Source organism: Urocampus carinirostris, unplaced genomic scaffold (genome assembly GCF_059441175.1).
Source record: "Urocampus carinirostris isolate Australia breed hairy pipefish unplaced genomic scaffold, RoL_Ucar_1.0 HiC_scaffold_147, whole genome shotgun sequence".
NCBI classification, from domain to species: domain Eukaryota; kingdom Metazoa; phylum Chordata; class Actinopteri; order Syngnathiformes; family Syngnathidae; genus Urocampus; species Urocampus carinirostris.
Window position 1 is genome coordinate 27501 of NW_028283251.1, and position 5326 is coordinate 32826.

Below are 5326 nucleotides of genomic sequence, written 5' to 3' on the forward strand. Positions count from 1 at the left end.
CGGATTTCAGCCACTAGTGGCGGGCACAAGTCCCCCAACACTAGCCCGGGATTCAGCCACTAGTGGCGGGCACAATTCCCCAAACACCGGTCCGATAATACGCGCGCATATCCCCAAACACCGGCCCGATAATACGCGCACAATTCCCCAAACACCGGCGCGGATTTCAGCCACTATTGGCGGGCACAAGTCCCCCAACACTAGCCCGGGATTCAGCCACTAGTGGCGGGCACGATTCCCCAAACACCGGTCCGATAATACGCGCGCATATCCCCAAACACCGGCCCGATAATACGCGCACAATTCCCCAAACACCGGCCCGGATTTCAGCCACTAGTGGCGGGCACAAGTCCCCCAACACTAGCCAAGTTCTCAGCCACTAGTGGCGGGCACGATTCCCCAAACACCGGTCCGATAATACGCGCGCATATCCCCAAACACCGGCCCGATAATACGCGCACAATTCCCCAAACACCGGCCCGGATTTCAGCCACTAGTGGCGGGCACAAGTCCCCAAACACTAGCCAAGTTCTCAGCCACTAGTGGCGGGCACAATTCCCCAAACACCGGTCCGATAATACGCGCGCATATCCCCAAACACCGGCCCGATAATACGCGCACAATTCCCCAAACACCGGCCCGATAATACGCGCGCAATTCCCCAAACACCGGCCCGATAATACGCGCGCAATTCCCCAAACACCGGCCCGATAATACGCGCACATTTCCCCAAACACCGGCGCGGATTTCAGCCACTATTGGCGGGCACAAGTCCCCCAACACTAGCCCGGGATTCAGCCACTATTGGCGGGCACAAGTCCCCCAACACTAGCCCGGGATTCAGCCACTAGTGGCGGGCACGATTCCCCAAACACCGGCCCGGCGCTGAGTTTATGGCCTCCGAAAGGCCCATACATTCAGACGGGTCCATGTATTTTCAGTTTTCCGTAGCAGGTGTGATTGTTTGTTTAATTAGGTAGTTTGTGTTGGTGACGGTGTTCCTAACTGTGGTGGCTTGTTTGTAGAATGTGGGGCCCTGCGTTTGTGTTATGTTGATTTCTGGTAATTTACTTTTTACTAAGTAGTCTTTCAGGTTTTTGTTTCTTTTAAAGGCTGAGATGATTTTGTAATCTTGGATTATGCTTGTGTTCTGTAGTGTCTGATTTATATTTTGTCCATTCATTCAGACGGGTCCATGTATTTTCAGCGACAGCCGCAGTACCGCCAAAATCCATGCAGCGGCGCTGGATTTATGGCCTCCGAAAGGCCCATTCATTCAGACGGGTCCATGTATTTTCAGCGACAGCCGCAGTACCGCCAAAATCCATGCAGAGGCGCTGAGTTTATGGCCTCCGAAAGGCCCATTCATTCAGACGGGTCCATGTATTTTCAGCGACAGCAGCAGTACCGCCAAAATCCATGCAGCGGCGCTGTATTTATGGCCTCCGAAAGGCCCATTCATTACCAACGGGGCTGCAGTAGCATCCCGCGGCCACGCAGGGGCAGATATTGTGAGGGAATTACATGGTAGTGGACGGAGCGCCCATGCATTTCCAATGGGAGTGCAGTACCTCAAAAATCCGCTCCAAGCCACCGAACTTGAGGGCCCGACGTTCCCTCAACACTAGCCCAGTGCAATCGACATTTCGTTCTGTGTACATTGTTACACAGAATGACAATACAAGGGAATTATTATTATTATTATTATTATTATGTATTCAGCCACTAGTGGCGGGCACAATACCCCAAACACTGGCCCGGCGCTGGCTGAGTTTATGGCCTCCGAAAGGCCCATACATTCAGACGGGTCCATGTATTTTCAGTTTTCCGTAGCAGGTGTGATTGTTTGTTTAATTAGGTAGTTTGTGTTGGTGACGGTGTTCCTAACTGTGGTGGCTTGTTTGTAGAATGTGGGGCCCTGCGTTTGTGTTATGTTGATTTCTGGTAATTTACTTTTTACTAAGTAGTCTTTCAGGTTTTTGTTTCTTTTAAAGGCTGAGATGATTTTGTAATCTTGGATTATGCTTGTGTTCTGTAGTGTCTGATTTATATTTTGTCCATTCATTCAGACGGGTCCATGTATTTTCAGCGACAGCCGCAGTACCGCCAAAATCCATGCAGCGGCGCTGGATTTATGGCCTCCGAAAGGCCCATTCATTCAGACGGGTCCATGTATTTTCAGCGACAGCCGCAGTACCGCCAAAATCCATGCAGAGGCGCTGAGTTTATGGCCTCCGAAAGGCCCATTCATTCAGACGGGTCCATGTATTTTCAGCGACAGCAGCAGTACCGCCAAAATCCATGCAGCGGCGCTGTATTTATGGCCTCCGAAAGGCCCATTCATTACCAACGGGGCTGCAGTAGCATCCCGCGGCCACGCAGGGGCAGATATTGTGAGGGAATTACATGGTAGTGGACGGAGCGCCCATGCATTTCCAATGGGAGTGCAGTACCTCAAAAATCCGCTCCAAGCCACCGAACTTGAGGGCCCGACGTTCCCTCAACACTAGCCCAGTGCAATCGACATTTCGTTCTGTGTACATTGTTACACAGAATGACAATACAAGGGAATTATTATTATTATTATTATTATTATGTATTCAGCCACTAGTGGCGGGCACAATACCCCAAACACTGGCCCGGCGCTGGCTGAGTTTATGGCCTCCGAAAGGCCCATACATTCAGACGGGTCCATGTATTTTCAGTTTTCCGTAGCAGGTGTGATTGTTTGTTTAATTAGGTAGTTTGTGTTGGTGACGGTGTTCCTAACTGTGGTGGCTTGTTTGTAGAATGTGGGGCCCTGCGTTTGTGTTATGTTGATTTCTGGTAATTTACTTTTTACTAAGTAGTCTTTCAGGTTTTTGTTTCTTTTAAAGGCTGAGATGATTTTGTAATCTTGGATTATGCTTGTGTTCTGTAGTGTCTGATTTATATTTTGTCCATTCATTCAGACGGGTCCATGTATTTTCAGCGACAGCCGCAGTACCGCCAAAATCCATGCAGCGGCGCTGGATTTATGGCCTCCGAAAGGCCCATTCATTCAGACGGGTCCATGTATTTTCAGCGACAGCCGCAGTACCGCCAAAATCCATGCAGAGGCGCTGAGTTTATGGCCTCCGAAAGGCCCATTCATTCAGACGGGTCCATGTATTTTCAGCGACAGCAGCAGTACCGCCAAAATCCATGCAGCGGCGCTGTATTTATGGCCTCCGAAAGGCCCATTCATTACCAACGGGGCTGCAGTAGCATCCCGCGGCCACGCAGGGGCAGATATTGTGAGGGAATTACATGGTAGTGGACGGAGCGCCCATGCATTTCCAATGGGAGTGCAGTACCTCAAAAATCCGCTCCAAGCCACCGAACTTGAGGGCCCGACGTTCCCTCAACACTAGCCCAGTGCAATCGACATTTCGTTCTGTGTACATTGTTACACAGAATGACAATACAAGGGAATTATTATTATTATTATTATTATTATGTATTCAGCCACTAGTGGCGGGCACAATACCCCAAACACTGGCCCGGCGCTGGCTGAGTTTATGGCCTCCGAAAGGCCCATACATTCAGACGGGTCCATGTATTTTCAGTTTTCCGTAGCAGGTGTGATTGTTTGTTTAATTAGGTAGTTTGTGTTGGTGACGGTGTTCCTAACTGTGGTGGCTTGTTTGTAGAATGTGGGGCCCTGCGTTTGTGTTATGTTGATTTCTGGTAATTTACTTTTTACTAAGTAGTCTTTCAGGTTTTTGTTTCTTTTAAAGGCTGAGATGATTTTGTAATCTTGGATTATGCTTGTGTTCTGTAGTGTCTGATTTATATTTTGTCCATTCATTCAGACGGGTCCATGTATTTTCAGCGACAGCCGCAGTACCGCCAAAATCCATGCAGCGGCGCTGAGTTTATGGCCTCCGAAAGGCCCATTCATTCAGACGGGTCCATGTATTTTCAGCGACAGCCGCAGTACCGCCAAAATCCATGCAGCGGCGCTGGGTTTATGGAATCCGAAAGGCCCATTCATTCAGACGGGTCCATGTATTTTCAACGACAGCCGCAGTAACCGCCAAAATCCATGCAGCGGCGCTGTATTTATGGCCTCCGAAAGGCCCATTCATTCCCAACGGGGCAGCAGTAGCATCGCGCGGCCACGCGGGGGCAGATATTGTGAGGGAATTACATTGTAGTGGACGGAGCGCCCATGTATTCCTATGGGCAATGCATTTCCAATGGGAGTGCAGTACCTCAAAAATCCGCTAGAGGGCCCCGAACTTGAGGGCCCGGCGTTCCCTCAAGTGCCGATTTTATACCCCCTTCTCCAGCCGACAGCCAGAATTATATTAGGGACTCGCAATTTTGAGAGGTGAGCACCAGGGCTAATCAGCGGCCACCCGTGACCATTGAGTCCGACAGAGCAGAGGCTAGGGGCGGCCTCGCATCTCGCAATTACCGAGGGAAGATGCCGGTTCTCGAAAAATTTCTAAGTTTTTCAAATTTTAAAGTATTGAAGTATTTAGGGCGCTTCCCGCGGCCCTGGCTTTTGCATGTACCCCTCTAAGCTCCGGTTCTCGAAAAATGTCTAAGTTTTTCAAACTTTAAAGTATTGAAGCCGGACTTCCGCGGAGGCTGACAGGGGGCCTCCATCGAAGCACCCTTCACCCCCGGGTGAGCCGGCGTCGGCCCACGGGCCTGCCGGTTCCCCAACTGAGCGATTGGCACACGAGACCCGCCTCGGAGGGCCCACGTCGGCCGGCGCAAGCCGGTGTTCGGGCGTGCGGCTCCTCCGGCTTTGCGGGTCAAGCTCCAGCGCCGAGGATACTAGGCAAACGTTGGGCCCCCCCGAGCCGAGTGGATACCCGCCTCAGAAAGAGCTGGGGCGGTACGTACGGACGGCCTCACTAAGAGGGAACGGAAGCTACTAAAGCACACGTATAACTGTCCGATGTGCGAACGAAAGTGAGGCCGGACGAATCCGATACGAGTTACGAGTGAGGCGGGATCCACGGCTGGCACTCGCGGGGCCCTCTTGCGAAACCATGCCTCGGCGTGAACCTTTTGGCGGCAGAACCAAGACGAACCGAGGTCGAGCTTCCGTCTCGAGCCACACCCAGACGTCCGACCGTCGCGGAGCCCGACGCCACGCGTGCTAGGGCTCCGCGCGAAACATCGTTTCACGACACCCGCTCGTCAGCCCGTCCGAACGTATACGAGTGTCGCGCGGCCCCCCGGGCCCGGCTGTAGCCACAGCCTCGTCCCGGACCAGGGCCGCACCGCCACCAGCAGCGCCCCCCCGGCGGCAGACGCACTCTGGTTGATCCTGCCAGTAGCATATGCT